The sequence below is a fragment of the Pinus tabuliformis genome, chromosome 1_2, assembly GCF_031772625.1.
Source record: "Pinus tabuliformis cultivar Carrire ecotype Pingquan chromosome 1_2, CPIR1, whole genome shotgun sequence".
Taxonomy (NCBI): Eukaryota; Viridiplantae; Streptophyta; class Pinopsida; order Pinales; family Pinaceae; genus Pinus; species Pinus tabuliformis.
The window spans coordinates 499,601,691-499,612,824 of NC_142298.1; positions in this window are offsets into that span (position 1 = coordinate 499,601,691).

An 11,134-nucleotide genomic window follows, 5' to 3' on the forward strand; every position below is an offset into this window, starting at 1 on the left:
CCTCCATGCTGGTGAAGTCCCCCATGCCAATAAAGAATCAATAAAATCCAATGGAAGGTCGGAATGATCTCTCCTTGTCAAACCTAGCTCACCCCCAAAGGTAGTTCAACTATCAAGTATTGTGATTCCAGGGTCCCATGCTAATCTCAAAAGGATACCACCATGTCAACATTGTGCCACTGTGACCATGGTCAACTTCCCATAGTACTCATACCGTATCCTCCCCTCATGGAACCTGATGGTGTAGAATCTATGGGGGCCAAACACATCACGCTGGTCATAAGACCTCCCATGTGAAGTGTTATCCAATCTCAAGAAGTCCCTGAGAGGCATCATGCCTGCTGCCAAACTGAGGCCCAACAAAATACCTGGATGTCCTTCCCTAATGGGGAGCCTCTCTCCTATGTCTGTGACCCAACTGCTCTACCCTGTAGCTTCATGGCCCCATACTAATCTCAAAGTGAGGTCAATGTGTAGGCATTGCGCCAGTCTAGGAATTGTTGTCTAGGTAAATCCTCTCTGCGGACAGAGACGATCCCTCTAGCCCAATGAGTGGGACTAGCAACCTAAGTGACAATCTACCAGACACTTTCCTAAGTTACAATTGAAATGAGAGATGAAGAATATGGCCTACCTCATTCTGATGTCATTCTTTGTTGAAGACCTTGAACCACTTGCATCACGGGCTGGCGTGAAAATACAAATAACATATTCAAAAGCAACTTACTTAACTGATCAAGAAATGTTAAGCTAAATGATACATGAGCATACACATTTAGGGAAAATGAACCAGCGGTTGTATATTAATAGAATAAAGGAGGAAGCATACAACCGACCTTGATGTCAATAGGCTCTCCTTGAATGAATATCCAAGTCCAAGCTAAGATCTCCAAGCACTCCTCCAAGCCAAATGAGTAGCATATAGGCACAATCTTAGCATAAGGGTGCAAATAGACATAGACCAACCATTTGGGAATGGGAGAGGATGAATATATAGGCTGGGAGAGGGAGTTAGGATCTATCCAAAGATAGGAATAAGCCCTCATCTCAAGGAGGCATCTCATAGGGATAAGACCAAGAGGCCAAGTTGGGAGAACTCGACCTCATCTACATCGAACAAGCTCCATCTTGCCACTTTGGAAGTTTTTAGATCACGAAGCTTCTCATCCTCTTTAGAAAAATTTCCTTTTTGGGATTATCACAGGTATACAAGTAAACAGAGAGATGCCATCATAGATCGAGTATAATGCAACATGCGACCATCGCGGTTTTTAGTCTCATAAGAGCGATGAGTCTCAACTTAGGGTTTTAGCTCAAGGCATTTTCCATTCAATGTCTTAGGGAGGATCTGAGCTGCATATATGAATGAGTACACTGCATAATGGTCACATTTCGGGCACTTCAGGGTATGTCACAGGGAAGTGCAGGAGGTGTGACAAAATATTGTGTAACATATGCCATGAAGGCAGAACGAGGAGTGATGGCTAAGATGCTTTACGAGCTTTTGCAAGTACAAGGACAAACATTGTTTGGAGACCTATAAATTACGCATATACATATACATAAATGATATCAAAACATGAATCTATGGTATGTATGCAACCATCCAGATGATAAGGACTATATGAAAGGATCCATGGTATGGGCGTAGCCATCCAAATGAGAATGATCATCTGTAAATCTAAGATCTGAGGTATGGACGTAGCCATCCGATATAGAAGGATCATCATAAATGTAAAGTCCCACGGTATGGTCACAGTCATCCATATAACAGAAACATTTATACAATCATGAAAAACACATAACTCCACGCAGCCTGAGTCATATCAGACAAGACTCTCGGTCTTACGCTCCATCCCAACCTGATCAAGTACAACTTCCAATATGTGAATGAATGTGTCGAAGTCAAACATGCAATAAAACCACTTGATTACCAGCCAATGATGTGGATCGTTAACACGCATGAGAAAAACCACCAATAATGACAATGTCTCTCAAGGTATGATAGTACAATCCATGAATGTGATGATGAAGCTAAAGTCGAACACTTGTGGAATCACCCAATCGAAGGCCAATGTTGAAAAGCCATCATTGGATGCAAAGAAATTTCCATAAGGCATGCAAGCTCTAAGGTACTGAAGGGAGTTTCTAAGCCATCTTCCCGGATAATGAACTGAAGTTGACAGGAAGTGACCCGTCAAAAGAGGGCCATAACGAATCCCCCGTCTTCGACATGAAACAAGGAATAAAGTGAAATAAAATGAATAATATCCAAGATTGTAACGATGGGTTATACAATGTATAGGTAAATAACTACAGACAAGACTTCTCTTGAACACTGGCAACATGACTCTAGAGTGTGGCAGCATTTGACTCAACATAGGACTAAAGGTCATGATGACAAAATGGAATAGTTATATGAGAGGAAAAAATGGATCACCCAAACTCGAGAGGACAAGTGATTGAGTGAGGATATTGCAAACCCGACACGAAAACAAAAGAGTGACATGTTCAAGAGCGACAAGCTGCCTATACAAAGGATGTTTCATTTTCATTTCCCCCCTCGACTATTTCCAGCGAGTACCCCAATTATTTTTATCACAAGCTTGAAGGGGATAGAATATGCTTGTCATGTAAGTTCATTCTTCGAATGAACCCATCCTAATAAGTTTTACGAGTCCTAGGAAGGAGAAAATCGGTCTCATCATGGTGATGAGTCTTTCACCATAAAATTTTAACAAGTCCGACGTAAGAATAACTCGGTATCTTTTTCACATTTAGAGAGTTTGAAAAAGAGACGAAAAAGAAAACTCCATCATGTCCCTTTTCGTAATTTGTCCCTCAAACCCGAAAAGGTAGAAAACAATATTCAAGAGAACCTCTTGACCATGTCGACAAGGTGTACCTTTTTCGTAAATAGTCAATCTCAGCCCGAAAAAGGGGTAAACGTATACTAAGACAATGTCAATTCATTTAATTTAACGAGTTCAGAATGACAAGTACTCGGCAACCTTTTCATTTTTCGAGAGTCAGAAAAGAGCTTAAAATTTGACTCCAGGGGGTTCCTTTTTCGTTTATTTTAACGAGTCTAAAAAAGAGATAAAACAAAAACTCATCTTGAATCAGTGAATAACAATCACATGTTCACTAGAAAGTACTTGTAACTGCACCAGGAAATTCACCCATCATATCGAGAAATAATAATAATAAAATATTGGCAAAAATGAACTCAAAAGTTATAAATAGGTAAGTAAAAACATTTTTACCATTTCACCAAAGTAAGTTTTGAAAGTGCATTTGTGCACTAGTTTGCTCGATTTTCAAACGATCAATGCGGGAGATCTAGTGCATCATTCCTCAAACTGTCTTCAGTAGGTAAGAGCTCTACTTGTACTTTTGCAATTCATTGTATGTTTATGCTTTTTCATGCAGTTTTTGCTTGCCAGGGAGGATTTTTGTTTTTAAATCACGTGGGCGATCATCGTGGGTTTTCTCATCAGACCTATGATGATCGCTCCCGAGCCAAAAGGCCCTCACAATGGCATTGCTCTTTTAATAAAAATAGGCGCGATGGTTCTGGGGCAGAATTTTTTGAAGGAAAACCCCTCTTTAAAGTAAAAAAAATCTTAGTTTTGATCCATGAAAAAGTTTATAACTTGTGTTTAACTTGTTTTGTAGGAGATCATGGTTCTAGAATGGAAAGAAAGAGGCCATGAGGCCGAAGACCAGCAGGCAGCCCAGAATCCAGAATGTATCAATGCTTTGAGAAATTGTGGGTTGCTAAAGTTCTTCAAGACTACAGGACTGAGAGCTCAGATTGAATTTCTGCCCTACTTGATTAGTCATAATCAAAGGCCAGGAGATGGAAATGGAAGAACTTAACATTTAATTTATCACGGGATTGTCTCGAAGAGGAGAGAGAGTCCAACTCTTCGGATCTCATCTAGGTGGTGAGAGTACCAGTACTCTAATCATGAGACATTTCCCAGGTGCTAAAATGACGACGGGTGGGAAGGTGAAGATAGCAACTGTCGACAACCTTCCCCTGAGAACGATATTACACACCATAGATTGCATATCTGGGATGCAAGCCTTACGCAAGAGTTCGAAATCGTAATTCCAGTATGCAGTGGAATGTCTGACTCCAACCATATTCAACTAGTGTGGAGGGTTACTGGCGAATATGAAGAGACAGTTAGCCAAGGGTAAGCGAGGGGACCTGAAACAATTTGGTTTCGATTCGATATTGGTGACTTTCTTCCTAGAGCGGGTGCCCTTGTTTTGGTATCAGTGGGCAGAGGTACCAGATCCTACCCCCCAGGACCCTAGGCTAGTGAGGTGGAGTGAACTCATGCCTCGAGGAGGAGGGAGTCAGCAGATGCATTACCCTCCACAGTTTTTCACTTGGCTGCAACGCCAATTACTTGTTGTGGATGATTATGCTTATGCTGGCACGGATTTCAGATGGGATCTGGATCTACCTCTGCCACCGGGAGAACAGTGGACTGACACAGGTAAAACTTGTTTTTGGATTTTTTCAAGTTTTATGATTTTTTTGTAAAAGTGTAACTGAGATTTAACTTGTGATAAATGTGCAGATGTTGGACTGGAAAGACTACCTGGCATGTCACCAATAGCATGATGAGCAGCCCATTAGATAGTAGGTGTTGATTATGAGGAAGGGGCGGACCCCTTGGTAGAGATGGAGTGCAACCTGGACGTGATTACCCAAGGGATACCAAAGTATGCTACCATAGATGAGGTGCCACTACGATGGTAGAGGCACACCGTAGGAGTGTCAGTGAGACTGTGTTAGCTGTTAGGCCAAGTGATCAAAGCAGTCTTGTGCTACCATGAGCATCGTGTGGGCTGATAGCCTTTCTAGTTACTTTTATACATTTTGTAGGTAGTGAAAGCCAAGTGTCTCAGAACGCTTTAGTTTTTTAGATTTTGATGTAAACACTCTGACATACGCGATATATATATATATATATATATATATATATATATATATATATATATATATATATATATATATATATATATATATATATATATATATATATATATATATGTGTCCATGTATCATGATGATGTGATTGGTTTTATAAATTACACAAATGTTTATCAAGAACATAGTTTGCTAATGCATCTGTTAATGTATTCAAATTGCGTGGAATATGTTGAAATGTGATAAAATAAAAATTTCTTTCCAGTAATTGAACACGGAGATACATACGCAATATCAGTGGATTTCTTACCAAATAATGATTGTTTAATTGTAATACAACGAGTTGTGAATCTAACTTGACAACTAAATGTTGATTTGGGGTGACATCGAATGTGCTCTAGCCACAAAAATTGGTGGGGAGGCTAAGGCACATGAGATCTCCAATACCGAGAAAGGGTTTGGGTAGATTCTAAACAGTTTAGGAGATATTAAAATAATTAATATTTTTAATGGAATCCCTAAGTCTAAACTTAGGGAAAATAAAATATTAATGTGAATTAATATAAAAATGTGTTAGAATGGTTCATGGATCAAGCTAGATCTAATCTTAGCCATTGATTAGGGACTTAATCTCGACCGTTGATTTGTCAACGAGAAAATTATAAGAGGAGGCTTGAGGGTCACTTGGAGAACACACCAAGAGATCAAGATTTCGACTTTCTGGGGCTGGGTTTGCTGAGAAAGTTGAGAGAGTGATTAGAAGTTGCAGCTGAGGAGCAGTGAATACAGAAGCAGAGAGGCAAAGATAGTTTCGGAAGGATTAGCGCAGCAGCCGGGAAAGCTGACGCGGAGGGTAGAAGCCGGAACTATCGGAACATCCAGGAAAGCTAATGCAGAGGGAAAAAGCCGCAAGTGTCGAGAACAGCTGGAACTACCGGAATAGCTAGGAAAGCTGACGCAGAGGGCAAAAGCTGGAATTGCCGAGAATAGCCGAAACTGTCGGGAACTGTTGGGAAAGTTGACGAAGAGGGTAGAAGGCGGAATTGTTGGGAACGCTGACGTAGAGGGCAGAAGAGGTTGACGCAGTCCCTAGAGGTTGATGCTGGGGTTTTTCATGGTGCAGATTGGAGTTGAGGAGCTGCCAAAGTGTTTATCTGGGGTTTCAGCCGGAGCATCTATCTCTGAAGGAGAGGTACAACTGTCAAGATTATTCTCTGTTGGGTGAGCTGGTTTTGGCACCCAGATTGTATTCAGAAACTGCATAATAATAAAACCCTCAGATAGTTGCACTGGTTTTCCCACATTGGGTTTTTTTGGGGACATTGGTCCAAAAACAACAGTGTCACTTGTGTGTTTGTTTTCTTTCCTTCAGTTGATGATCTGTAATGTGTTGAGCATGTACTTGTATCTATTTCCAATATTTACATGGTAAATAACTTGTTAATTAATAGAACAAGTAGGTAGGAATAAATCATAAAGTACATGAAGGGTTTCTAACGGGTTAGACTTAGAAATTCCAACACTAAATATCTAATGCCAAGAGCAACTACTTCTGACAATAGTTAAATGACTGCATTTTATTCAACAATATTGTTAGTTGTTTGACTAAGGCATATACTTTGTAAGTCAATCAACTCGCCATCAGGGGCAAAGAGTGCCCAAGCTGCGGAAGACAAATTTTGTGTGCTACGACAAGCACCATCAACAAAACCGACATAATGACTTGACGACATCTGCAAACCAAGTGGAACACAAGGTAAGAAGAAAACACATGTCTGCAAAGCAAACAAACACACCAAAAATAAAAAAGTGCACACCAATGAATTCACACACTAATGTACAAAAAGTAATTACATGAATGACCTTGTGTAAAAAGTTTAGATGGAGTCCATTTTCAGACTCGGGTAATAGATCAACATAGAATAAAATGGGAGTTTCACCATTGACATGACGTGTAAGCATCGACTCAACAAAATAATAGAGTGAAACTCATAAAAGTTTATGCTCCCATGCCCCCCGGGTGAGTGAGGGTTACGAGTCATAGGATGAAAACCCCATTGCGATAATGGGAAAAGTGTGGATACTCGGTGAAAAAATCTCATAAGAGGAGGTGGGAAAAACATAATCTCACGACGAGGAAAAGGTGCCCCCAGTTTAAAGGTTTTGACGATTTCCGGTTCGACTGAAATTTCAATGGGTAGGGTTGGGGTAATGTTTCCCATATTACCCTCAGACATGACTTTGTGCACCAAAACAAGTGTTTGAAGTGGATGTGTTGGGCTATGAGAAATGAATGCTTCAAGACACAAAGGCATCTCACTAAGGCTGGGAAAAAATGAAGAACGATGATGGAGATCGTTCCAAGGAATTTCATCCAGAGACATAACCTCAACGATACTCTCGTCAATGGCGAATGTCTCGTTCAAAGGATCCAAAGAATCCCATGAACCAAGCCAAGGAGATGGCACATAAGTATCCAGGTTCATACTAAAAATAACATGAATTTTAGAAGCAGTCGTTGAAGCCAAGACAATTTCTTGATAAGCTTGTTCTAATGGACTTAACGACATAGAATCACCAAACGAATTAATTTGACCTGGAGTAGGAAAAATCCAAGGATCTGTAGAAACAAAGATCATATTGATCAAAGTGATGTTCAAAGGTGGGAGAGTAAAAGTACCCATTAAAGAAGAATATTTGAAAAGACTTGCCCCCACACTCTCATAAGGAATTTCGGTATTTCCCACATATGGGACATTTCCATTCGATGTACCAGAAGAGAAAAAAGACAATTGGTCGACGGTGACAATTTTTCCTTCGTGAGGAAAACGAAGCACCCAGAACAAAGAAGAAACCACACAAAACATAGTGTGGGTCCAACTTCACCCGAGAAGAAGGTTGTAATTGAGATTCACATCTACAACTTCCACTTCTAGCTCAACGGTCTTTCCTTCCAACATGATAGGCAAGTTTGTGAGAATACCATATGGATGGGAGCCTCTGCCATCAAAGGCCTCCAAAGTGTTCGGGGACTGATTGAGAGGAGGAGAGCCAATGGCCTTCCAACACGAAATAGACATGATGCAGGTGGAAGCACCTTCATCAATAACAGTCTGATGGATCATCTTTCCTTTAATGATAACTTGAATAAGAAAAGCAATCCGATGAGGAAGACGAGGAACATGGTTTTCAAGATTAAAGGTAATTAAACTCGAATCAGCAGGATCAATGGCGCTTATAGTAGACAATAATGATTTTCGTTGCATTGGACATGTTTGGAGAACTTCGAAAGTAGATATTGTTGAAGGAACTTGAGCTAAATATTAAACAATATTATAATGTTTTGCAACTCTAACATTCGGATTATAAGATGATTTCCGAAGTACACCTCTAGGAGGTGGTCGGATTACAGATTCATTGTTAGCATGCTCAATATGGAGCAGGCCAGGACTGGATGGAGTGGAAGTAGAAGGTATATCAGTGACTTCTTTCTCCACTCTCTACTTTTGCAGGGTTTGATAGTCCTTACATATTTGAGTATCGATCGAAATAGGCGATGAAACTTCCATCCTAAAAAATTGGGAACTAGAGGAGGTGGAGGATTCTGGTTGGTCTACCAACTGCGTCTGCTGAGATGGAAATGTTTCTTTCAAAATAGTTGGAGGCCCTTTCAATAAACGATTAACTTCAGCTCGTCGGGGACAATCCTTGGTATAATGGTCGTCCTCACAGATGAGGCAAGGATATTTCATCTTTCACTTGGAAGCATCATCAGCAGATGATTTGGGTGGATCCTATTTCAAGGTATCATTTTTAGCTTTAGCTTTGCCCTTTTTCTTACCTTTTGAGGCCTTATCTGTTGTGGTAGACTGAACAACATGGACCTTGGAAGTTTTACTAGGATTTGACAAATTTTTTGAAGGATTATTGGAACCAGTGTCTGAAACAGATTTTTGCTTTGAAGAATTCTTGGTGGAATTCTAAGACACTGAAGCAATTACACCATCAACAAGTGGTACATCGGGAGACTTTGAGGCTCCCGGATCTGAAGATGGTCTTGGAGCATCATGCAACATCTCATATAACGTGCCAAATTAGGAATAGACTACGTCTAGATACTGAGCATGAGCAATAGCTTGGTCCTCGGTAACACATCCGCCCATTGCTATATCTGCAACAATTTTGTTTACAAATGATTTCATGAACCATCCAGTTAACAACTCATCAACATTGAATTTGATGAGGCGACGTCGACATCTCCATTCATGGATATGATCAGAAATGTGGGTTGCACTATCTTGCTTCAGGGATGTGAGAAAATTAGTGCCAGTTTCATATCGTACTGGAAATTGGAAGTGGGTGAGGAAGTCCATGGATAAATAGTTAAATTCAACACAGGGAGCTCGAGGCAACTCGATATACCATTTTGTGGCAGCACCTGTTAAGGTTCATTGAAAGAGGCGAAGACGGATAGAATCATCAACATATGAATTTGAAGAGCACCATAAGTGATATGTCATCGCATGGGCTTATGGGTCCTCTTTAGAATTTCCTTCAAATTTAGGGTGATCACTTGGAATTTAGTTGGAACCAGAGGCCAGTAAGGTGAATGAAAAATAGGATCATTGGTAAGCCTCGAGATATCAGGCAGTTCCAACGTATCTAAAAATGACAATTGTGTATTGAATGGCATGTAGGGCTTTTGAGGAGGCCCAAACTGCGGGTTCCAACCTTGCTGGTAAGGATTCTACCCCCATAGTGGAGGATTTTGACCATACAGGATTTGATTTTTCCCCCACTGAGGGGTACCTTGACCATAAGGTGGATTTTGTCTAGGGTAGGTTTGATATTGACCTACCATAGGTCGTTGATAAGCATTATACGTGACATACAGATTGTAAGGTTGTTGGACCTGTTGACCCTAGACCTGAAGAGATTGGCCCTGTTGTTGCAAGGGTTGACCTTGTGTTTGCAAGGGTTGACCTTGTTGATATACATATTGAGCTTGCTGCAGAGGTTGACCTTGCTGCTGCAAAGGCTGACTTTGCTGCTGTAAAGGTTGACCTTGCTGCTGCAAAGGCTGACTTTGTTGTTGTAAAGGTTGACCTTGCTGCTGCAAAGGTTGGCCTTGCGGATACAAAGGTTGAGTAGGCTACTGAACAAATTGAGTTTGTTGCTGCAAAGGTTGCTGATATTGCTGCAAAGGTTTCCCCTATTGTTGCAAAGGTTGCCCTTGCTGCTACAAGGGTTGCCCTTGCTGCTGCAAGGGTTTCCCTTGCTGCTGTAAAGGTTGTTGGATAGTTCCTTGGGATATACCCTGTGGGTATTGGTAATTTCCGAATTGAATCTGACCATATCCACCAAGAATAGTGGATTGACCAGGCTGGACATAAGCACTTGCTTGTGGAATGTAAGATGGATTGACCAAGACTTGCAAACCATATGGGACATAAGCCTGTTGGATTCGAACCTGGGTGGTATAAGGCTATTGATACTGATATTACCTGACCCGGATGGACCAACGGGGTTAGGAATACCACCAAAATAAGGTTTATTGACTCCAACCATGTGAGATTGTAATCCACTGACATGGGTTTCACCTGACACAAGAGGAATGTCTAGATTCCCACCCCCAGGCGGTGGCACATTCTGTCCACCTGACGGAGGGGTGGAAGAACTAACTGAAACCTAAGCTGAAATATTCGGTTGTACTGGAATGGATGGTTGAAACGATGGTACAGGTTGTGATGAGATCGTAGGTTGAACGGGAACTGACATGATAGTAGTTTGTACAGGAATTTGAGAGGGTGTTTGGAACAAACGGACTAGTAGTAGGCATGGCATTTGAAGACTAAATGGGGTTTTGATGCAAGGATGAAGTGCTAGGAGTTCTTGAAACTAACTAGGCTAAGGTTGTATAACCAGGTGGAAACATAGGCCCGTATCAGGAAGTGTGTGATATGGGACTCTTCCTGTAAAATGAAATCCTTATGGAGGAAATTCATACCTTTGTTCATCATCGACATGAGGAGTATGAGTAGTGGAAACTACTGAATGACCCGGAGAAGAGGTTGGGACTTCAACTTCTGAATCCAAGGGTGGAAACAATTGGCGAGGAGGAATTCGATACGTACGAGGAGATAACTCCAAAGGAAGACTAGGCTAATCGTAAGGATTGTAAGG